This window comes from Mixophyes fleayi, chromosome 5 (assembly GCF_038048845.1).
Source record: "Mixophyes fleayi isolate aMixFle1 chromosome 5, aMixFle1.hap1, whole genome shotgun sequence".
Classification (NCBI taxonomy): Eukaryota; Metazoa; Chordata; class Amphibia; order Anura; family Limnodynastidae; genus Mixophyes; species Mixophyes fleayi.
Window position 1 is genome coordinate 240858995 of NC_134406.1, and position 26450 is coordinate 240885444.

A 26450-nucleotide genomic window follows, 5' to 3' on the forward strand; every position below is an offset into this window, starting at 1 on the left:
ACACACGATCTCTTGGAAAGTTACTCCTAGCTTTTACAGTATTCCAAATTTTACGTTGCTTTAAAATTGAGGAGTTTCAGATTGCTTTTTCGCTCATATATGCAAAGGATCACAGAAGCTTAATGCCAAATATCGGTGGTTGAAAATATTTTCAATCCTTTCCTAAACCAAATGTCTGATTGCAGGTAACTAGACTTTACAAAAGACAGATGATCTGAAAAATAGGACCAGGAGGAACAATGTGCTTTGCCTCTCTGAGAAGGCCAAGTGATCGAGTCCAGAAAAATTCTTTGAGGATTGGGGAAAATCAGCTTTTCTGGTGGTAGACTGGGACCTTACAGTGCCCACCAGACCCCCTGCTAAGTTGTTAAAATTCAAGTAAAGGAATGTAGCCTCCGTTATGTTCAGCTATGGGAGCCTGAAAAGAAACAATGACAATGTATCCTTATTCCCAGTTAACGTTAAAAAATTACCTAGGCAATTAGCTATAAGTTCTCAGGAACTTTTAGTGCTAATGTTGTTACTATATTTCTGATAATAGTTAAGACTGTAAACAAGCACAGTGTTATTTCAAGGTTGCGAATATAGATATCTTCATATAGGAGAGAGATGTCTGCTAGTGGGGTTTTGCACTAATGTTTACTGCACAAAGGACTTGTTTTGTTTCCCTAAGTCCTTTTCTCCTTACCTACCTTGTCTTCCACCCACTAATTGTGGCTGGGTAAAACCAGGGTCAGATTGGCCCACTAGTGTACCTGGGAAGTCCACAGTCACACTGCCTGAGGGCCCTGCACCCTGCCATAGGGGCCCTCAGGCAGTCTGTCCATGCACTGTATTTACCAGGGCAGTGAGTAGTCTCTTCTTCTGACATAGTGCCTGGCCACATGCATCATTCCCCCTGTGGAAGTTGCATCTAGTGACGAAACGAATTAGACCCTTTTTTTGACTATGTTAATATACAACCACAAACTTGTGGTTGTCCTTGGTGAAACAATAAAGTATGTCAGATATTGATTCCATGTTAGTAGCAGGCATATCGCATGATCTTATATGCGGTTGCAACACAATTATTCCTTTTGAGAACACCCTGGAGGGTAATGGGTCTGTCTGGTGGGCGTGTAATGTATTTATGGAGTCCTAGGGTTATATGTACTAAACTGCGGATTTGAAAAAGTGAGATGTTGCCTATAGCAACCAATCAAATTCTAGATTTCATTTATTTAGTGCATTTTACAAAATAACAGCTAGAATCTGATTGGTTGCTATAGGCAACAGCTCCACTTTTTCAAACCCGCAGTTTAGTAAATATACTCCCTAGTCTCAATAGACACGATGTTTGAAAATATATAAATATACGTATTCATGGTAACCGACTCAGAAGTACTTGGGGCTCTGAAAGTAGGTTGTCATTAGAATTCTTAAAGAGTTTCCTCTAATTACGTTGCATTTTAAATAAATCAACCTCAGCAGACAATGGTTTTAGAATAAAAAAAATGGAAAAAACTTAGTCCCTTATGAAGAACCTGTTCCTAAATAGGGCTTAATACTTTAGATGACAAATGATATGCTACTATTTGCTTATTCCTAAAGGTTGTTTCTGTGAATATTTGTTCCAAAAAAACAACAAAACCACCCTTGATATGGTGCCTAAAAGAAATATAACAGACAAAACAAACAAGGTTTTGACCAAAAGATCAAGCTGCTGCAATAGGTATGGTGGCTGCAAACCACCTAGGTGAAAGCTACACAAAAGAAAAGGATTGCAGCGCTAAAAACCAAACTGGTCTGATATTAGCTATATTGAATATACCAATAGGCAGTCACGAATCAGTAAACATAGAATTTACTATCCCATATAAAATATTAAAAATGTAATATACATCTTATCTACATATAACGATGAACAAATGCATAACACATAAATGAGAGCTATCACATTAATATAATCACAGTGCACTGTGATAAAATAATCACATTTGGGTATGCATACCATATAACGCTACTAGTAGAATATGTACCAGCTGGATACAATGTAGCTATATAGCACAAAAAGATACAATAAAATATATTGAGATAGCTCCACAAAAATTGATATTAATATGCCTCAAATGGCACAATAATATGCCATTTGAGGCGTATTAATATCAATTTATGTATTATGCATTTGTTCAACGTTATATGTAGATGAGATGTATATTACATTTTTAATATTTTATATGGGATAATAAATTCTATGTTTACTGATTCGTGACTACCTATTGGTATATTCAATATAGCTAATATCAGACCAGTTTGGTTTTTAGCGCTGCAATCCTTTTCTTTTGTGTAGCTTCTGTGAATATGTATTTAGAGCCACCCCTCTTCAGGACCTGTGAGTGCTGCATATGTTGCCAAAAAAGAATCGCTGTGAGGACTGTGTAAAGATCACTCCTTTGTTAGTGGTACCAGATTCACCCTCACTGGTGTCCAAGTACATAGCTCTCCGCTTGTTAGACTATCTGTTAAAGCGATTTTGTCTAGTGTGTTTGTCATCAAATATCCACTGATTGGCTCTATGATAGTTATAGTCTAAGGATACATTCTGGAATATAGATATTTTTAAACACAACAAGATTCTTAGATGAATCTTGAGAATTAGCCAAAGAATCACCATGCAGATAGTTAATTTTAGCCATCTCAACTTTAGCTTCAATTACATTTTTACGTTCTTCCACTATAACCAAGAGCATAGGATCAATAGAACATTTGTTCAAAATAGCACACCACCTCCTGCAAAATTCAGAACTGGTAAACACTATAATAGGTTTATTTTTAACCCTATATCCTCTTGGAATCATTTTAGCTGTGCAGTAGTCCGAAAGGGTTCCTGCATGAAAGTGTAGATCAAATTCCCTTTTTAAAGTCGTAAAAGGCCATTAAAAATGTCATATGTATTAGCAGCACCAGTGTTCTCTTGCAAAATTTCAGATAATATAATCTGATTAGCCTCTGCTACTGAGAAAGATAACAATTCAGCTTACTTTAATTAGCTCCAGCATGTTCAGCAAAAGCTTCCATTCCGCCTAAACAGTATTTATTTTGTTTTAGAGTACAAAAACAGTCATTGTAATAATTATATTGTAATAATTAAAGTTATAAACATAATATGTAAAATATAGTAAAGCAATAAAAAAAAATCAAATATCAAAGTTAGCTGGTGGTTTTGTAAAATTAATCACTTTTCAGCTTTCACCAAAACGACATCCAGATCCTCTGCCTTTATTATAGACGACCTAGTTAGATTAAATCTACATTGTCCATTCCATGCAGAAAAAGTACAGTGGGCACTTAAGTGCAGTTTATATGCATTGATTACAAGATAGAAGAATACATGCTGCGTTCCTGCATTTATAAAGGCAGTGTTTTGTTAATTATTCATCCTTATCCGCTAATGTAACTATAATTGCTTCCCCACGGTGAAAACATTGACGCATTGTCCCAGTCTTGCACTGTTTATTTAAATAGTCTTAATGAGCTGTTAATTTAGGTGTAATTGTTGTGCCACAAATTACAATACTTGGAGCTACTGATCTTGCTAATGACTTTGCTACCATGGACTAATCTGCAAAATGACTTACCTGAAAGTAGCATCTTTTTGTACATGAAAATGTTTCAGTGTGTGGCATATGTTTAGGAAGAAATTGTTCTATTTATACATTGGGTTAATTTTCTATTTTATGGGCAGTAAAATATATGTACGTCATTGTTTATGCGAGAAATTGTATTTTCTACAGATATACAGTCAAAGTAGGCAAGTATATGTTAGTATACTATACAGCCACTACTTCTACTGCCTTCACTGTGAGAAGCCTCAGAGGTGACAGCACTGTGAGAAGCCTCAGAGTGCGGTTCAACTCAGGCTGAACTGCAGTAAGTGGCAACTCAGGCTGGACCATATTGACCGGCAACTCGGGCTGGACCGTACTAACTGGCAACTTGGGCTGGACCATACTGATCGGCAACTCGGGTTGGACCATATTGACCGGCAACTCAGGCTGGACCGTATTGACCGGCAACTCGGGCTGGACCGTATTGACTGGCAAAGTCTGTGGAACAGGCTGTAGGGGCAGTGCCCTCTCTGGAACAGGCTGTAGGGACAGCGTCCTCTCTGAAGCAGGCATTAGCTCAGGAAGACAGCGGCTAGCGACTCAGACCTGGAGACAGTGGCTGGCGACTCGGAACTGGAGGCAGCGACCCTGAACTGGAGGCAGCAACTCGGAACTGGAGACTGCGGCTGAAGACTCGGAACTGGAGACAGCGGCTGAAGACTTGGAACTGGAGACAGCGGCTGAAAACTCTGGACTGGAATTAGAGGCAGAAGACTTGGGTGCAGAGGCAGAGGCTCAAGGCTCAAGACTGGAGACTGTGGCTAGAGACTCAGGACTGGAGACAATGGCAGGAGACTTTGGACTGGAGACAGTGGCAGGAGACTCAGGAGTGGAAGCAGAGTCAGGCACCTCGGAAATGGAGGGAGGGCTGGTATCTTGGAACAGGAGGCAGGGGCTGGCACTTTGGAACTGGATGGCACCTGGAAACTGGCAGCAGAGCCTAGAGACTCTGAACTGGAGTCAGAGGCTGACACCTCGGAACTGGATGGCACCTCAGAACAGGCAACAGAAGCTGGCACCTTGGGACAAGCGTCCGAAACTGGCACCTCTGGACTGGAGGTCAAAACTGACATCTCGAGACAGGCAGCTGGAACTGGCAGCTCTGGACTGGTAGCCGAAACTGGCACCTCAAGACAGTCAGCTGAAACTGGCACCTCTGGACTGGCGGCAGAGACTGGTGTCTCGAGACAGGCAGCTGAAACTGGTGCCTCAGGACAGGCAGCTGGAACTGGCACCTCAGGACAGGCAGCTGGAACTGGCACCTCAGGACAAGCAGCTGGAACTGGCACCTCAGGACAGGCGGCTGGAACTGACACCTCAGGACAGGTGGCTGGAACTGACACCTCAGGACAGGTGGCTGGAACTGGCTCCTCAGGACAGGTGGCTGGAACTGGCTCCTCAGGACAGGTGGCTGGAACTGGCAGGCTGGGCCTCATCCCAGGGAGCAGAAAAGGCTCTAATGTGGGAACGGGAAGTGAAGTGCAAACAACTCTAGATTGAGGAGGGGAATAAACAGAAGACGATTATGTAGGCTGTCGTGGTCTGTGGAGAGGACAGTCTTACAAAAAGTGTATGTTACTGGCACAGAGACATGATTTATTAGTTCTTCTGTGCTGCCTCTCCTCTTTGGTCAGATGGGGACGTGGATCACTTGTGAACCTGGAGTTTCTTACACCATAGTTCTTGGTAAACAGTACATTTGTAGTAGCACTATTAAGAGATGATGTTTGCACTGGTACAGCAGCAAAGAAGGTTGGATGAGACACATTTACTGCATCAGAATTGGGATAGACAAAATCTGACAGTCTCCGGAGGGAGTGGGTCCATAAGTAAAGCAGAAAATTGAGCCAACTGAGAGTGTAGTTAAATTCTGTCTGTTTGTAGAGTCTGTAGCAATGGTAGTTCAGTAACTTGTGAGGCAGACATGTTGCAAAAGGAAACAAATGAAAAACAATTGCAAAAAGAGTCCCAGGAGAAAATCTGAAACAGGACCTTCACACGGCTCCAAAGCTGTCTTTTGGGCTGGTCATACTGTCATGCAGGGCCGCCATCAGGAAGGTACTGGGGGTACTCTTGTACCGGGCCCGGGGTCTCCAGTGGGCCCGGCGGCTCTCTTATATTTTCATTTTCATTCATTCTGGGGTTTTTTTTTATGCATGTTGTTTTTACTCCGACCACAAGGGGGCACCCCGACGGCCGACAGTAAAGCAGTCCTGGAAGTAAATCACCAGGCTGCTTTTCAGTGAGGGTGGGCTGCAGCACAAGCAGGAGGGAGAGAGATCCCATGTAGCTCAACATCCTGGAGCTCAGATAGGCTGCTCACAGCTCTTCTGTTACCCAATGAGGAACGGACAACATCAGTGTGAGAGCTGAGTTGACTCACATATAGGACTACAGAGCAGTTTTTAGTGTTTATAGTGTGTGTGTCACAATATGAATTGGGGCACTACTGTGTGCCATATTATCATCTGGGGTGCACTACTTGGCATAATATTATCTGGGGACATTACTGTGTGGCATATTATCATCTGGGGACACTACTGTGACATTTTATAATCTGGGGGCACTACTTAGTATAATATTATCTGGGGGCAATACTGTGTGGTATATTATTATCTGTGGGCACTACTGTGTGGCATAATATTATCTGGGGATACTACTGTGTGGCATATTATCATCTGGGGGCACTACTGTGTGGCATAATAATATCTGTGGGCACTACTGTGTGGCATAATATTATCTGGGGACACTACTGTATGGCATATTATCATCTGGGGTGCTCTACTTGGCATACTATTATCTGGGGACACTACTGTGTGGCAAATTATCATCTGGGGCACTACTGTGTGGCATAATATTATCTGTGGGCACTACTGTGTGGCATAATATTATCTGGGGACACTACTGTGTGGCATATTATCATCTGGGGACACTACTGTGACATTTTATAATCTGGGGGCACTACTTAGTATAATATTATCTGGGGACACTACTGTGTGGCATATTATCATCTTGGGGCACTACTGTTTGGCATAATATTATCTGTGGGCACTACTGTGTGGCATATTATTATCTGGGGACACTACTATGTGGCATATTATCATCTGGGGTGCACTACTTGGCATAATATTATATGGGGACACTACTGTGTGGCATATCATCTGGGGATACTAGTGTGACTTTTTATAATCTGGGGGCACTACTTAGTATGATATTATCTGGGGGCACTACTGTGTGGCATATCTGTGGGCACTACTGTGTGGCATAATATTATCTGGGAGCACTACTGTGTGGCATATTATCTGTGGGCACTACTGTGTGGCTTATTATCATCTGGGGGCAGTATTGTTTGGCATATTATCATCTGGGGGCACTACTGTGTGGCCTATTATCATCTGGGGGCAGTATTGTTTGGCATAATATGTTCCGAGGGCACTTGTTTGGTGTAATGTGATTTATTTGGGGGCAGTATTGTTTGGTGTTATATAAATTAAAGGCACTATTGTTTGGTGTTATGTGAACTGGAGGCACTATTGTTTGGCGTTATATGAACTGGGGGCACTATTAGGCACCCTCTCCCTAGATGTTGCTGTACACGCCCTTCCAGCAGCAAGCTGCGGCACAGAGTATCCCTCGCTCTGTGTCCCTGGGTGCACACCTTAATGAAGTGTTCTGCGCACTCCTATGGGTAAGTGACCTGAACTGAACACTCTGAGAGAGTACTGAGCTAATATCAGATCATCATTGGCAACAGAATTTCCTTGTGGAGTAAATCTGCTTGCCAGCCTACTGCGTCATCTTTCTGTGTCTTATAACATCCAAAATTGTATTTCATCCTCATTATTTGGTAGTATTTAAGGATTCTGTTCTTGTTATGAGACCATGTTACACGTTTATGATCTGATTCTACTGCAGAACAGTGGTACTCTCACATCTGACAGTGCTGCTGTCTTTGTAGAATGAAAAAGAAGAACAGTACTACTTCCAACGAAGGCACACTAATGTGAAATAATTTCCCAGTATTGGATTAAATATTTACGTCTTTAGTATGCCTTCGTTGGAAGTAGTACTGTTCTTCTTTTTTATTCTACTGTAATATATATCTACTAGAAGTAGCACCTAATAGAACGACCTCAATTTTTGCGCTGCCCTTGTGTGTAAAATACTATAAGAGAAAAAGAGAAAAAAAAATTCTTGTGCGGGGGATATTCTCTAATGATAGTGCTGCTGTCCTTGCAATATTCCAGCACTGACATCTTTCTTTTATTTCTCTACCTGGTCACTTTTAAGTAGGTATTGTAAGTAAATTCATTAGGTATTGAATGGATTATCCTGCAAATTTGGAAACTCACAGTTCCTTTCTGCAGAGCATTTACTTATTATTTTAACTCTTTATCATCATCATAATCATTTATTTATTTATATAGCGCCAACATATTCCATAGCGCTTTACAATTGGGGGCAAACACATTAATAAGCAAACTGGGTAAAACAGACAAAGAGGTGACAAGGCCCTGCTTGCAAGTTTACAATATATGGAAGGCCCTGCTCGCAAGCTTACAATATATGGAAGGCCCTGCTCGCAAGCTTACAATATATGGAAGGCCCTGCTCGCAAGTTTACAATATATGGAAGGCCCTGCTCGCAAGCTTACAATATATGGAATGCCCTGCTCGCAAGCTTACAATATATGGAAGGCCCTGCTCGCAAGCTTACAATATATGGAAGGCCCTGCTTGCAAGCATACAATATATGGTTTAAATATTATGAACATGTTGTACAGCTGTATGGAACACCAGTATTTTATTCATGCATATCAGTCCCTTAGTAGATTACAATATAATTTACCTACCACATACTCGCACACGTGAGAAGCAATTTAGTCAGAATTCAATGCTTGATGGTATAGGAAGGGGAGAGGGCTCTCTGAATGAATGCCTTTCTTATAGATAGGAGGCTGGCATGGCCTGTCTGTGCGGTGTGTCAAATGTCTTTTTGTTTACACAATATAGTCACACTCCTCTTACAAGGCAGTTTTCAGTTCTACATTAATAAATACTTGGGGTGTAGCACAATTCTTTATAACCTTTCTTTGTGTCTGCTTACTGTGACTCCGCCTACCACTGCGTGTTCCGTTAGCCTCACCTGCCACTGATAACTGATGTAGTTATGGATAATTCAGTTAATCCCGCCTACTTTTGTGTTGGACCAGCCCACTGTTTGGTCCCGCCCATGTGAGGCCACTTCCAGATTTTTTTCCAGGGCCACTCTTAAGTTCCCAATCCGTCCCTGAGTGATGGTGTGGTGTAACCTGACGTCACACTGATGTTCCCGTCTCCGCTGTAAGAATAAGGAGCAAGGAGCAGCAGCTGCAACATTTGGGTAAGTATATTTTAAAGATATTTTTTTATAACATTTTTTTAGAGATTAGGCTTCCAAGTATGATAATGGGTTAAGCTGTATTTCTTGAGGGATATGAGGGATAATAGTTATTTTCTCCCTTAAAGTCATAAATTAAGTTTTTGTTGTTTTTTTGGGGGAGGGGGGGGGGCATTCACCAAGAGGGGTGGGGACATTCATCAGGGGGGCCCTGCCTGTTTCATTTGTACTGGGCCCCACGATTTCTGATGGCAGCCCTGCTGTCATGCTTCAAGAAAGTAACAGCTATGGAGCCCAGGATGTGATAAAGAATATAGGTGATTATTGATCAAAATGCAGATAAATAGTACGAACCAGATAATGCTGAAACTGCACAGGAATATCTGAGATGACTGGATACGATACTAGTTGCAAGGGATACTGCAGATGCAGGAGGAATGGTTAGATGAAGAGGGATCTGGAGTAGTAATGTGAAGTCCAAGAGCACAGGAGAATCAGGAGACAAACCAAAGGGGAAGGCAACAAAACAACAATGTCCAGCACAGGAAAGGCAGGTATAAATAGGGAACACCCAGGTGCAGGAGATAATTAGTGACACAGGTTAACCCCAAGCAATAACAAAGGAAAAATGCACAATAGCAGCACCTTTGGTGAACAGAGATACTGCCACATAAACATAATATAGCATGTCCAAAGTCCAGAAGGCAGGAGCTGCCAATGCAGAGCAGCTTGCAATACAGGCTGCAGGCAGAACCTGACACAAGCAGGCCCGTGCCCCGGTACTTTGTACCTGCTTTCCACACTTCTCGACGCTCCTGCCTCACTCCCTGCACACCATATTATTACACCCCTGAATGGCACCAATTTATGTACTATACTATTATTAACAGCATTATAAATATTCATAACATTTACAATATAATTTGATGGCATGACATACATCTGACAAGAAGACTTTTAAAAAGTAAAAGAATAAAACATGTAGCGTGATTCATTAAAAATAAGTAAAGCAAAAAAGGAGTAATTTTGCACCTTGGCAAAAGCATGTTGCATTGGAGGTTGAGGTAAATTTAAAATGTGCAGCACGGTGGCTTAGTAGTTAGCACTTCTGCCTCACAACACTGGGGTCATAAGTTCAATTCCTGACCATGGCCTTATCTGGGTGGAGTTTGTATGTTCTCCCTGTGTTTGCATGGGTTTTCTCCGGGTGCTCCGGTTTCCTCCCACACTCCAAAAAACATACTGGTAGGTTAATTGGCTGCTATCAAAATTGACCCTAATCTCTCTCTCTGTGTCTGTGTGTGTATGTTAGGGAATTTAGACTGTAAGCTCCAATGGGGACTGATGTGAATGAGTTCTCTCATTCTCTCAGCGCTGCGGAATCAGTGGCGCTATATAAATGGGGATGATGATGATGAAATGTGATGGCAGATTATCAGTTGGGGTAGGGTATGTCCTAATTTAACTTTAAATTTCAGTGTAAAAATAAAGCTATCGAGTATTTGTGTGCTACATGAAACAACAGCCATTATTTAACTTACGTGCAAAATAATAAACTAATTTGCACCCCTGGCACTGTAACACGGTTTGTCCAGGAAAAAATGTACTTCTTTTTTTTTGCTTTACATTCCTTAATGAATCAGGCCCATGTAGGCTAAAGTGTATTCAGGTAGGTACCAATGGTTCACACAATTTTTTCTAGTTTTAAACAATTTAAATTTTGTCATGTTATGGAAAATGTTACACTAAAATATGTGACTTTTACGTGATGTATTTTGTTACTGTAATTCAAGGGCAAAGCGTACTGTGATGAATATTAATGTATTTATATTATCCTGCCTCCCCTCTACAGAAAAGCCTTTCTCATATATTGGCATCATTTTCCAAAAATGATTAATAAGCATTGTCAGAATACCAAAGAAAATGGCAGGATTTCGAGGATGGTAGAGCTGGAGCCCAAAGGAAAGTCCTGGTATCTAAGGGTTCAGGGTCACACAGACAAAGACATGGGATGGACAGAAGTGGATACAAAAGATAAAAATTGAATGTAATCAGCAGCCAATGAATAATATATAACAAATAAATCAATCCCCAAGTGCTCACAACACTTCAAATGACATCCAATAACCTCCCGGTGCTTTTATTTTATACCTGCTATAAAAGGAATAGTATTTTCTGTATACAGACCAAACTGCACAATACTGCTCTCTTTGGCCAATCTGTAGTTTTCGCAGTTGATGTAGTTGCTGTGGAGATGCAATGGTGATACATCAGTACGGAAGGCATACCCAGCTCCCAGCCAAGCTGTCAGGTCCTATACTTTCCATGATGGGCAGGGCCTGATTAAGGGTTCTGGCCGCCCTAGGCTAATACGGCTGCAGCGCCCCCCCCCCCTCCTCCGAATATATAGGTGTATAGGAACACTCCTGAATATGAATGTTCAGGTGTATTCTCCAGCATTCAAATTTAGACAGATAGTGCCATTGTCTCTTACCTGTTCTTGCTCTTCTCTCTTGCAACTTTGTTATCCTCTCGCTGGCTTCTGGAAAGTTGGCGTCCTGTTTTGAAAATGCAAAAATGTATTATAATGCAAACCCTGAATGATTAGGCCCTTTAGTTAAAACAAAACACTCCATTATGGCCAGCTAAAAGTACCCCATTGGACAGGCATATATAAGCAATATCTGAATATTTGTTGTCAATCAAATACAAACCTCTACCAGCCCCATCTCACTAATATTTAGTATTCTAGTGATTGCTGAGACCACCCATGTGACCACCACACAATCATGAGATTCTGCCCCCCAAAGCTGCTGTATTTTTTAAATACCCCCTGCAGCCATTTTCCTTAACCACAACCCCCCCCCCCCACAGCTATTTTCCTTAACCCCTGCTGCAGCCATTTTCTTTACCTCCCATCCTGCATCCATCCCCCTTGCAGCTATTTTCCTTACCTCCACTCTGCTAGCTAGCTATCCCCCCCCCGTCACATCAAAACTCCCACAGTCACATATATCAGCCCCCCTCCTCTGCCCTCCTTCATACATATCAACCTCTCTCCCTCCCTATAGCTTTTCATGGCAGCCCCCCCCCCCTCCCACCCTATAGATTTGTATGACAGTCCCCCTCTCCCTCCCTATACATATGCATGACATTCCCCCCTCTCCCTCCCTATAGATATGCAGGGTAGTCCCCCCCCCTCCCTATAGATAAGCAGGGTAGTTCCCCCCCTCCCTATAGATATGCAGGGTAGTTCCCCCCCTTCCTATAGATATGCAGGGCAGTTACCCCTCCCTATAGATATGCAGGGCAGTTCTCCCCCTCCCTATAGATATGCAGGGCAGTTCCCCCCCTCCTTATAGATATGCAGGGCAGTTCCCCCCCCTCCCTATAGATATGCAGGGCAGTATCCCCCCTCCCTATAGATATGCAGGGCAGTTCCCCCCCTCCCTATAGATATGCAGGGCAGTTCCCCCCCCCTCCCTATAGATATGCAGGGCAGTTCCCCCCCCCTCCCTATAGATATGCAGGGCAGTTCCCCCCCTCCCTATAGATATGCAGGGCAGTTCCTCCCCTCCCTATAGATATGCAGGGCAGTTCCCCCCCTCCCTATAGATATGCAGGGCAGTCCCCCCCCTCCCTATAGATATGCAGGGCAGTTCCCCCCCTCCCTATAGATATGCAGGGCAGTTCCCCCCCTCCCTATAGATATGCAGGGCAGTTTCCCCCCCCCTCCCTATAGATATGCAGGGCAGTTCCCCCCTTCAATTACCTGTAGTTGTGCCAGCGTCGCTCCTCTCCTCAGATCAGCAGATAGGAAGTGAAGACGTCCTGCTTCCTGTCTGCTGCACAGCAACAGGCAGCCTGGCGATTGGCTGTGTGTTGCTAACCACTGACCACCATTGCTTTTGATTGTCGAGCCCTCCACCCCCCCGCGGCGACCCCCCCTCCCCCACCCCCAAAAAAAAATGAATGAAAAAAAAAAAAAATTTTTTTTTTTTTAAAAAAAAAATACCCACAGGCCAGCGCCCCCCGGGACCCAGCGCCCCAGGCTGCAGCCTGGTCAGCCTAGTGGTTGATCAGGCCCTGATGATGGGCAGGTTGCAGGCACATGCAACAAAGCTCAAGCCAAGCTGTTACTTCCTATATCCAAGTCCTGCCAAGCTGTAGCCAAGTTGATGGTGATGCTGTTGCTGTAGTAACAAACCCTTTGGGTCCGCTAGGTCCTTCTGAAGTTGAACTCCCAGCCAAGCTGCAGAATCTACACTTTCCCGACATTTAGCTCATAGACAACTCAAATAAATTCCTGGCCAAGTTGAATACGCTGTCTTCTTTGACTTGCTGATCCCAGTCTCTCAGCTAAAGCTCTCTACTGATTTGGTAGGGACCTGAACCCCAATCACCCTGCTACAGCAGGCCCAATAAGTGGATAGACCCAGAAGCCGCTCCCAATGGATCAGAGATTTTGGGCAGCAGAATGTGGTGAACAAGATGCGTATCAGACAAAGTCTAAAGCAGGAACTATAATGGAACTGGTGTTAGACAGTGCTCTACACCAAGATCAGTAAAATTCTCAAACACACAGGATGTCCAAATTTCCCATGTTGGAAATTCCTCCCTGCTGAGTTATTCCCAGTTGAGCTGCAGCAGGATTGGCCAGGATGGGTCTATGGGCAGGGATCAGGATTCTCCCACATTCTGTTCTCCCCTGCTGGGCTGATGCCTCAATATCTAAGTCCAAGGGAGAACAGTACTGGTCAAATCTGGTTAATGAAAGACCTAATCCCATATAATGAAGAGCAACTCCTCGTTTTGTCCCCTTTATAGCTCTTGTAAGGTGGAAAAGTCTACTGTAGCTGTCAATTTCCCGTATGTCCGTAGAGAGGGGGATGTTAGCCTGAAATAGAAAAATCACTATTTTGTAATTGCAAGTAACCCACCTGGCTCTATTTAAGAACCTGGTGGGCATAAATCTCTGTAATAGACCGAATGGTTGGCAGGTAAAGTTCATGACCATAATGAAAACAGAAATAAACATTCTTTTAACAATCCCAGGAACGGAGAAAAGTCCACACAATTCAGATGATGCGAAGGGCAAGATGAATGTAATATTCGGTAGTCTGTGCCATCACAAGCAGTCAATTTCAGGTTTCATAGGCAAGTAATGGTGAAAGAAGTGCCATATCTTTCATATCAGACATTCACCCTGGGCTAAATGGTAGTGTGAAATACTATGTATAAAGAGGTTGGCCCCAATGATCCTGCACAAAGGTTGACAGCTTAGTTAAATTAGTAACAGTAAAAAATTAAGCAAACATTTCACTGATCACTAAAAAGAATATTAATCATTGTTTCTTTCCTTAAAACACACAGAAGTATCATACCAATGATTGTGACATATTATATTATTATTATTTATATTTGTAAGGCGCCACAAAGTGTCCGCAGCACCGTACAGGAACAAACAATAGGACAGTACAGGGTATGACAGTACAGTACAATAAATGAGCAGCACAATTACTCTGGAAGCTCAGAGCACAGCTAAAGAAAGGGTGAGGTTGAGGGAAAGTCAGTACAGCAGGACACCTGGTGTACCCAGGAGTGTGGGTGCAGCAACAGGTGGAGTTGGTGAGCAGGAGGCTAAAGAAGGAGGTGGGAAGAGTAGCTGTAGAGCAGAGTTAAAAGTGGTGGAAACAGAAGGAGAGAGGACCCTGCTCAGAGAAGCTTACAATCTCAGGGGGATTATAGGTCGTAAATCCTGTACTTACAACCATCAGGTCCCCATTTGTTATAAGTACAGCTTTTATTTATGCACAAATTCTGATATGGTGTGATAATATGTCAGTAAAAATATTAAAGCCATCAGAAGATGATGAAAATCATTTTCAAAGGTTGTCACTTATGTCATGTACTCTTCCAGCTCACCTGGTCTCAGTGTTATTGATCACAGATAATATTCTGCAAAACAGTGCCCTCATTAAATCCTTGCTATTGGTTGACGATATTTTAGATATTTTAAGTTACACAATACATTTTGAAATATGTGCTCCATGCTTTTGTAACTAGTCTTTAGCAAGCCTGGTGGATATTTGTCAAGTGGTCAGTGGCAAATCTAAGCCATTGTGGTGGATGTGGCCGCTGCACAGCCTGGAGGTGACTAACATAACAATAACATACCCCATACCGCTAGCCATGGTTTTGGCTGGATTGTGCTGATTATTGGCTCTGAGTGGTTGTGTCCTAGCTGAAAGTGCATGTGTATGATTATGAGTGTGGTTGAGTGGATATAGGCAGTTCAGGGGTGAACTTTTTGGCCTTATCAGAGATGAAGTTTAGCTTGTTGTCACAATTTTGATCTTTACAATGTTTTACATATGCAATAATGGTTGCTGAATAAGTTAATATAATATGTTAATAACATGTTTACTGACCTCACTGCAAGGCTACTTAACGAATATATATATATATTAATCGAAATACTTTTTTCTTATATAAGATTTTGTATTATGTTTATAATAGAATGCTTAGTACAGCAGTAATATATACAAAGACATGCACTGCATTAGGTATACATTTGTTTCTGTGTTAAGCAATATAAGTATTATTTAATCCTTAATATAAGTGATCGTCTTTCCTTTAATTGCCTGGTTGTGATATAGTTGCCTGGCAACCTCTGTACTTTCAGTCAGGTCTTTCTGTTTGCATATCTGAATGAATTTTTAGGAATTGCTGTAATATTTATATAGCCACAACTTAACTTTTGATTGTAAAATATTTAGTTTTTCTACAGTGTAGCAGTGTAGTTTTTAAAGTAAGGGGATTAAGTTTTGTTTTTATGCTTACAACATGATTTTGTAAAAATTAATAATGATGTCCCTGATTAGAGAAAATAGAATTGGATCAATTTTGGATTTTCCAGATTTTTGTTTATTCAGGCTCCCTAAAACTTATGAACTTCTCAATATTAGGGTAATTGTATATCTCTTTCCTGATTTATGTGGGGCAGTTGTATAGTTGGAAGGTGTGCCCCGCTGATGAGTAGCCCTTCAATGCTATGCATACTAGTAGGCCCCCAGGCAAAGCAGTGCACTGAAGCCCTACCTATACAACCACTCACAAAGCTACTGTCACATCATAGCCTCCAAACTTCATTGCGCTCTGTACCGTTTCTTTATTTACGTTTAGTCCGTAGCAGCAGTAGGCAACTGACATGGACTGTTAGTAATATTAGAAGAACTTTATTATAGCTTTACAGCTTCCAAAAATTATGTGGTTTGATATTGTTTTGCTTATGTACAATTAGTATGTGTATGTTGTTTTCATCAAGGTCAATATATGTATTCGCAACAGCAAGATCGCATTTACAGAACAGCTGATACTGAGGTGATTAGTCCACCTAAACGTTTTAATAACGAGGGTTTGAATTTTCTGAATAAATCTCCCGGAATAATATAAAGTTGGCAAACATATGTGGCCCCAAAGCTCTTGAGGCCCTCAGGCAACTGCCCAGCGTGCTCATGCGTTAAGACTACCCTGCTCGAAAAAGGGAATTGATTTTTTTAGTTGAGGGGAATTAGGCTAGCGTCAGCCCAGCACTTTGAATGAAAAGGACTATACCCGGGGGGAGGTAGATCCCCACTAACATGATGTGACACATTAGTTTGTTGTTGTGGCGCCTGAATTTGAAAATAGAAATTCTGGAAGATATGGTATAGATGTGATTAAAGAAGGCGTGTAAATATTTATATGGAAGCAAAAATATATATATATATATATATATATATATATATATATATATATATATCAAGGTCAAAATGGTGAAATGATGTTCTTTTCACTTCCAGGTTATGGCCCCAATAGTGCTCACTGGAACATTCAGCAGTTTAGAGATCCTTCTGTAACCAATGCCATCAGTATGTTTTGCAAAAAATAAGGTAGCGAAGGTCTTGAGAGAGCTCTTTGCTTTTACCCATCATGATATGTTTCTTGTGTGACACCTTCATAATGAGACATCTTTTTATAGACCATCAGTTGTGGCTGAACCAGCTGGCAGAATTGTTTTCTAATTACTGGTATATTTCAGCTGGTGTCTTGGCTTTCCATGTCTTTTTGCACTTCCCTTTCTTCACGTGTTTAATACTTTTTCCCTGTGTCATTTCACATTATTACACAAAATCTAAATTATGGACATCTACGGTTTGATTTACTTTCATGTGTGGATTGCAGGGGTTGCTGCTGACATTTGGTGTAAATTTCACTACAATAGCCACATTAAATATATATTTACTGAGACAAATGTTGTTGTGTTCAATACTTACTTCACCCGCTGTGTGTATATGTGTATATATATATGTGTATATATATATATATATATATATATATATCTACAATGTGCCATTTTTCCACTGACATTTTCTTACCTGTTAAGGCACCCCTCAATGGGCAATTGCTCTCCCTCCCTACAGACTGCTGACATTTAAAACCCAGTCATAAGTCTACCCTAGTTTAGAAGCTTCAGCAACATTTTACCTGACCTCTGTAGAGTAGTAATGATTAGTTAGGTGACTTTGGTTAACGGACACAGTAAGAGGCTTTCTGGCCTGCACCCTCCACTTCAAACTCAATTTTGCGTAACCTCTGCAACAATCAGCTCTGAGCAAAATAGGATTTAAACACTCGCTTGTGTACTCAAATTGCTGGCGGCTTGTTGGGGAAGTCAAAGGCAAGAGAGACAGGTACTTTTTGGTGCTGATGTAATTCTTGTTGAGTTGCAATAGATAATGAGAGGTGTAGTTTACTGGCACAATAACTGCAGCCTGGCTTTCCCCCCACCAGGACTGTATTTTAAAAGATACAAAAATAGAAAATTGTTACCAGGATTCACAGAAACTCCTACAAAAAAGTATATCTAGGGGTCACAATAATAAAACAAAACAAAGACACATATTATCTATAACTATTATCTTTATTACAGATACTATTTCCAGAGCGAATTATCCCTTAACAAGTAGTTGTTTAATTATTTTTTCAATTTGGACAACATTGTATCAATAAAAAAGAAAATGTTTTTATTTCCCATCTGGACTATGACAGATCAATAAATTATTATATTATTTAAATTATTTTATAATTACTTTATTTTATAGTTAATGAAGTGGTGAAGGAGGATTTGGGAGTAATTTATTCAAATAAAGTTTATTTTAATTTGTGTGCATGTAGTTTATTAAATTTGACTCTTTTAGTTTAATAGGCAGGGGTCTAAGAGACCCCATCCATTATACTGGGATCAGTGAACGTACTGTGGTGGGAAATTTGCCAATCCAAGTGTCCCAATCTTGTTAATTGTCCCAGCCCTTACAGCCCAGGGTGGTTGCTTTTCACTGTGGGGCTGTTAGACTCAGAGACGGTTAGTATGCTGTTTGATGCCTGGCATACCGCCTTATAGAGGCACAAGACCTAAGTGGTTAGCACTTCTGCCTTACAGCACTGGGGTCATGAGTTCAATTCCCAACCATGGCCTTATCTGTGAGGAGTTTGTATGTTCTCCCCGTGTTTGCGTGGGTTTCCTCCAGGTGCTCCGGTTTCCCCCAACACTCCAAAAACATACTAGTAGGTTAATTGACTTCTAATAAATTTACCCTTTGTCTGCGTGTCTGTCTCTGTGTGTGTGTGTGTGTGTGTTAAGGAATTTAGACTGTAAGCTCCAATGGGATAGGGACTAATGTGAGTGAGTTCTCTGTAGAGTGGTGCGGAACTAGTGGCGCTAAATAAATCGTGGTGATGATGATGATGATGATGATAAAGACCTGCATCAACCAGTCTGGGGCTTGTTTTCATTGTAGCACGGAACCACATGCTCATATCATAGCGGGAACCAGCCCAGGCTGTCTAGCGCTGTAGTTGGCCATGAGGTGTGGTGTTGAGGTAGGGGTAGCAATTAGAACATGGACCTGGAATCAAATAAAGAATATTAACATTTACTTTATTTTACAATCAAAATGAGCTTCTATAAATAATTTGACATTTCCGTGTCCAAGATACAAAGCAGAAAATACACTGCTTCTGCCTTTACCCTCGTTTTCAATTCTTACCAATGGCCTGGGATAATTGTGGGTACAGGCTGGAAGGTAAATGCATTAAGTAAAAACAAGTATTTCTAGAAAAACATTGTGGTAGTTTGTGACTCACAACTGAATTATCAAAATATAATTCCTAGTAAGATCAATTTCATGGCTTAGATAGATAGGAAGAAATTGTCAATTTACATCAAGTAATTGACTTTATTGATCATATTGATTATTATTTTTATTTTACTGCACTTAGCTAGATTACCCAGTAACGCCTCATGGTTATTCCCATTCCATGACTGTACATCGGTTTGGATCCATTTAATTTCATTCTGCAGTTTTTCCATTGTAAAATGACTGTGTTGTTCTTTTCTAAACAACAGTTAATATTGCGTCCTCAAACTAAAGTACACAAACTGGTTGAGTATTAATTTCAAACATTATCATCATCATCAGCAGCTATTAATATAGCATTACTAATTTCACATTATAAATTGTAGAAAAGTAACATGTTATTCTTTTTATTACTGCACATTTCAGACACAAATTCTTGGTAGATGGAAGCTTTGTGTAATTTGCAAAAGTTTAGCTTAGTTTTAAGCTGAACAAATACACTTTAAGAAATATTAGCCACATACTTTTCAGCTTAGAGGCACGTATCACCTAGGAAAAAGATTTGTACTGTTCAACGAGTCACTTAGGTGTATTATGAACTCAACAATAGACATACAATATTAATCTTTTCTAAATATGACCCACTGTAAGTATCTTAGGAAAAGCTCTTGTAGGAATTTAGCTTGTAGGAATTAGTCAAGTGTAAATCTGCATGGAATCCTTACCCTCCACAGGAAAACAGTTTCACTATTTAATAAATTTAAGCAATGTCTGACAATATAATATTCCTTCTTGTGGCAAGATTTCAAATATAAGGATTACGAAGATTCTTTTTGTCCCAAAGCATCGGTGGCAGTTTTCAGCAGGGAACCACAATTATTCCCTGTCCTCAAGTTTTACTAAAAATGCAGAGACTATCAATTCAAAGAACTGAAAATGTAATCTCAACAAATACCCACTGGATATTTACCATTCATACATTCTAATTATCATTCTTTTAAAGTGTTGACATATTACACTATGCGGTACATTGTGGGGATTTTGATGTGCACAAATTATGTACAATGTACAATCATATGAAACAGAATGTAAATATGGCCCTACCCAACTAAACTCCAAAGCTAAGAAGTTTGGGGAACAATTGATACATAAGGAGCAAGAATTGTAGCTGCTAGTGGGGAAAGAGTGGATAAGAAGGCAGAAGCATAATCAGTCATCAGTATTAAAACAGCCATTGGCGACTGACACTATAGGTGGTGTGGTACGATTGTAATGTGAAAATATTTATTAGACATTAGAAATTATAAAGCCACTGTATGCAATAAAATGTTGAACAGAATCAGTACTTCAGTTCACAATTAATAATGGCCAAAACTGATATATGTTTCTAAATAATTGGCATGCAACAGACTCTTTTTCTACTGGGTATTGCTTGAATAAATATTGCCTCTGCATTTCACCGAAGAGAGACAATTTCTGCTTCTGACCTACACTTCTTTTATATTAATTACATGCATTGAGAAAATGTCAAATCGAAGAATCACGTCTGATGGATACCAAGCTAATTCCATATGGTGGGAAATAACACCGCTTATACTGCATTCTAATAAGTATAACTGAAAAATAAATGATTTTCTTGTAACGTTCATAAACGTGGAGACCTTCTTTATTGATTGATATAGCATGCAACAGGAAGCTTCAGGAACTAACTTGACTCTTAAGTAGCAACATACTGCAGATGACTGTAAGGGAAGAAAACTAAACATTTAAACCATTGAGTGACAGAGGTTTTGGAATATTTTCTCACTAGCTTGGTCAAGACAGTTTATGAGATTTTGATATTGGTCTAGGCCAATTGACACCATCCTATATCCAAAGGTGTTCTCTTACTAAGCTGCCACCAGATCACATGGAAAAAAAACTATGTCCGGCTTATGAAGATCCTTTATCTGTGTTGACATTTCATTTTATCAATGAACTGGTTTACTGCACTTCATTTGCACAAGCAGCCTTTGTTTACAAAGATCTAATATCTCTGGGACTCCACTGCTCAGTATCTTCGAATGAAAGATTAGCAATATGAGCACTCTTACACAATCCCCTGATTGGGACCTTATAGGCCAACTTATGAAGGGGGGGTGAGATATAATTTTTTTAAAATATCTAAATTGGCCACCTCCCTTGTGTTGTAGGTGGTGACGTCTCCCAGCTTCATGTGCTATTGTGTGGGACCAATTATTAGTAAAACAGTACTGGTGGGGGGAAGCCAGGATGCAATAATTGTACCTTCATATACTTGGGTTCTTCCCAGTCTCCTGTAGTAGGTGGAGAGGGTAATACAAAATACAATCCATGCCCTTATGGGATTTTTCCAGATAAATCTAGTGCATTATGGGGTTGCATTAATTTAAAATATACCCCAAATACCCTTTGGGGGTTTCCAAGTCTGGGAGAACAAGATGGCTCCTGGCCTAATGCTGGAACCCTACCCATATCCATAGAGGAAGTGGGTGATGGAGAAGATAAATGGCCCCCACCCTAGTTCTGAGGGCCATATCCATCGTCATTGGGTAGGACATGGGGAAAAATGGGCCCTTCCCATCCCCAATTGGTGCTTTTTTAAACACCAGCTAAAGAGTGTCAAACCAAGTACTCTGGTTCTTGCACACGTTTATATAGGATCATGTTTTGTAGTGTTTATAGCTTTACTAGCTCCATATTTCCAGTGATCATTGAAATGCAAACATTGAACATTTTGACATTTGACAGATGAACACTTCTATTTACATCTGTGGCTGCCCGACTAACAAACATTACATTAAAATAACTTAAATGTAGATGGAATTTCTAATTTTAGATTGTAGTATTTGGGATGTGAATAGAAGGTAAAAAAAAGTTGTATTTGTTGTTGACAGTCGGGAACATCACAAATTCCTTTGTTACTGAAGTCTAGCTGTATGAATGGAATAGAAAGATGAGATTATCCTCCTTGATTATATATATATATTGTGAATGCTGTCTTAAAGCCATAAGACACGACTGAAAATGTACATTTATATATGAATTCCAAGGGGTAGATTCAGTTCCCCACCTTGTTCTTTAGAACAACGTGGGGCGTGCATCGTTACCATTACCATGGTAATTGATGCACATTTTTACTGTCAGTACAGTAATTTCAACGCAGATTTTTGCTCACAGCTCCCAGAATGGTAATGATGGGTGCCCCATGTTGTTCTAAATAACAAAGCAGGGAATTGAATCTTCCCCAAAGTATAATATTTGAAAATATCTTCTAAAAATCTAGTCATGTATAGAAGGTTCACAATGATGTACATTGATATAGGCTACTTGATCATTTTTGCATAATGCCAATTATCCAGATCCAACAACAGTGGGTGGTAGAAAAGTCAAAGGGATAGGGAAACTCCTGATTACTAGCATCTTCTGAGCACCTGATAAAGAAGTCATATTATGGGAGGTTATGGAATGCCCTCTAAATGTAACCTCATGAAACCTAAATATCTTGTTCTACAAATTGTAATCTTGTCTTTGCATATGGACACAATACTAAGTGCAGGAGTGCATGAATCTTGCATTTCAATAAGTACGCCTCAATCCACTCAGCAATTCCACTAAGATTAAAATATTTGCACCTCTTTGGCTGGGCACACACTACTGTGTTTTCAGCCGATTATTGGGTCAATCAGACAATAAACGACCGGTTGGCCCGATATCACAGTGGTTTGGAGAATTTAAAGCCCCCAGCAAAGTTAGAAGTTTGTAATAAAGTAAATGGCACCTGCTTTCACCTTGATCCCTGTATGCAGTAGGGGACAAGGAAATAATACAAATGAACCCCATCCAACCAAGTATGTGGGGATGATGCCTTGTGTTTGATGTTGGGGCATGAACCAAGTTAGACTCACCCATGTAGTGAAGACAGGAAAATACAATAGTCCCCCCTTCCCCCAGGTATTGAGAATGCTAATCTTCTTAAAATAAACCTAGCCTGGCATCCTGGTATTGTGGGTACAGATGATCACAATAGTCCATATATTACTGTTGGATCTCTGGTATGATGTCCCTCTGGTGCTGCAAGTATATTTATACAGGATCGCCCTCAGCCTATTTCTCAGGGTGTTAGAACTATAATTGAAACCCCCTGGTAAATCAGGAGACTAATGTGTAGACTACATGGCCCTTAGCTTGCTCCTGGTATATATCATCATCATCACCATTAATTTAAATAGTCCACTAATTCTGCAGCGCTGTACAGAGAACTCACTCACATCAGTCCCTGCCCCATTGGGGCTTGCAATCTAAATTCCCTAACACACGGGGAGAACATACAAACTCCTCACAGATAAGGCCATGGTCGGGAATCGAACTCATGACTCTAGTGGTGTGAGGCAGAAGTGCTAACCATTTAGCCACCGTCAATGGCAATTAAAAGTTAGTGTATTAGAATTGTTGAAATCTTAACGCATTTCTCCATCAACCATGACAATTTCATCATAATCGTAATATATAATATATAATTCATGTCTGAAGTATATTTAATGAGTTAATTACTTTCTTTATTTTTTTGGTTCCCTAAAACTTTTACAAATCCATATTACAAGCTTAAACAGTTAAACAATTTATTTACTATAATAACACCCTCCTCTCGTTAACCTATTTTAAGTATTGACAACATATGATAAACATATTTGTTTTCCCTATCATTGCCCTTTGGTCACGTGATATTGTTGCAAACTCTGTTTTCCAAACCCAAAGTAACCTCTGATTAACTTCCTAGTAAAATCGTAATTGTTTTCTAAATAACACATTAAATTATGCTGCACATGTTTTTCTTTTATTTAAACATATAAACAGATCATTACACAGAATCCTGATTCAGAGTTGTCATTTTTTTTACAGGTTATTTGAAAAGTACAATAGAACTATTGTTGAATAAAACTGGATTCTCGAGCGAGGAGGGTACAGTAACTGGGATTTCAAAAAAGGTAAGTGATCAGCCTAAACATATTTGTAAGTAAATAAGTTAGTAAATAATCTATCATGTTTCACAGTAACTAAACACACGGCTAAAAGGGTTACTTCAAGTAGCACATTTTAATATACTTATTCTATTGTATGGCACATCTGTTAGATATGGTACCTCTAGAACCCAGAAGCAAAATAAACTGTTTTTATCAGGTACAATTGAACATTGACTGAACTAAATGCTGTAATTCCAAATTCAATTGATTGAAATTCAATTAATTTCTTAATTGATTCTTTTATACAATGTAATATTTTGTTCGATGTTAAGGCAAAGCAAACCCATTTTTATTTTTTTTTAAAGCGTTCCCATATAATTTCTCAAATGGTGCTATAAATAAATATATTTATATAAAACTGTGCTGAAAGACTATGGGGCTAATTCAATTGGACCGCGTTATTCTAGGACTATTACCGTTACCGTGGTAAAATTGTACAGTATGACCGTTAGTACGATAATTTTAACACTGATTTTTGCTCACAGCCCTCAGGGCCGCGAGCAACAATTCGGGTTAAAATTTCCGTATTAACGGTGATACAATTAGCGCCGCATTATTCCTACACTTATGTGGCCAAATTGAATCGGCTTATATCTGTACATTTTGGAGGTGTAACTACTTTACTTTCTTATCAGATATTTGTTTAAAGGGGAGGAGGATGAGGAGGATAATAGAGAGCACCAGAAGAGACCACTGAAAATCTCTTAAAGGTTTTAATTCAAAAACAGGGTAAAAAGAACAAGCTGCATTGTCAGAATTTCTTTCTTGCACACAACACAAATAAAGAAAGAATTAATGTTGAGATTAGAATCCCGTTTAAGATTGATACATCTGGTTGTTGGTTAGTCATGTAAAATAGCCTTTTGCCACTCTACAGTTTAAAGTTACAGTAATAATGCAGTGCTGTTGTCCCTCATAGTCCTCACGTTTTCCAAAGCCTATCATCATCCTCATCACCACCATTTATTTATATAGCTCTGCCAATTCTGCAGCCCTGTGTAAATAATATTTATGAATTGAAGTTGAGCATTAGGAGCTGCCACTAATCTTGCCACTGTAAAAAAAAAGATTTTATCATAGGCTTATTATTTGTGCTTGGTGATGGGCCCATACAATGAATGTGACTGGTTTAATGAGTGATATATCCATGATTATAGGCTTAAAGGCCCCTCTCTGACAGGGACAGCGAAGATTAGTTTGGATTGCTATTGCTTGAAAACCTAAGCTTTGTTTCAGAGTTTTATAAGATTGACAGATGTTTTGTAGAAACATATAAAAAATTAATGTAGAAAGATCATGTAAAAAAGAAAGCCAGCAGTAATAATATGAGCTGTATAGAGGCACAAATTTTCCACAACTCCTAGGTAGCTTTTTTTTTTTTTTAACTAGTGTGGCTAATCTGAAATTAGAGAGGGTGTTTTCTTTCCACCTTTGCAGTCTACATTTGATTTACACTTCATGGATTATCTACAGGAGTTAGATACCTAGTTCATAAATCTATTAGTTATTTTGAGTATATTGTCTGTATTAAACTAATATCCACAACTACCTAAGAATAGTGATGTTGGCACTAAGCTTTAACCAATGAAACAATGTCCTGTGATACATTTAATTTACACTTCTTTCAAAATATGCAAAGTGGCAGCCATTGTTTTTGAAACTATTATTTGTCAGTTTGGTTGAAATCTGCTTATAGTGTAGTAAGAATCCTTCGAATGAGATAAAGGTACAATTATATGCATACCAAAAGTGAATAGTGATATGCTGATCTGTAATATTTCTTGAGGTCATCAATGTCCATTGCTTAGAATTTGTAGAAACATCTTCTCATGCATAGAATATAAATAGAGGACTATATAGTGTAGAATTCTATTTATAATTCTAAATAAAAACTAATGTGTTGGGGAAATTGCTATTATTTGTTTTTCAGTGTGTTTAATTAAATACTATGGGAAGCCTACCCTTCCTCTGTCTATCCTAGCCCCTGCCCTCTACTACCTACCCCTTCACCAGTCTTAGTACTCTTCACCCTCTTTCTCTTTCTCCCTCTGTTCATCTTACCACCTGCTCTTTTTCATCCCCCAGCAGACCTCTACTTCCCTCACCCTGACTCCCTGCTTTGTGTCTCTAGTTAGTCTTCCCCTCCCTTTTAGATTGTAAGCTCTTGCGAGCAGGTCCTTCTTATCCTCGTGTCCTCCTCC

At 40.0% G+C, this 26450-nt stretch overlaps 1 protein-coding gene across 3 annotated transcripts in view; it reads left to right on the forward strand.

The window, feature by feature from the left end:
• Positions 1-26450, forward strand: part of RALYL (RALY RNA binding protein like) — a 479279-nt gene that overhangs the window by 120222 nt on the left and 332607 nt on the right. For all 3 annotated transcript variants that reach the window (XM_075213728.1, XM_075213729.1, XM_075213727.1), the window contains exon 2: positions 24128-24213. The gene's annotated coding sequence lies outside the window, so the exon portion shown is untranslated. The remainder of the gene's footprint in view (positions 1-24127; positions 24214-26450) is intronic.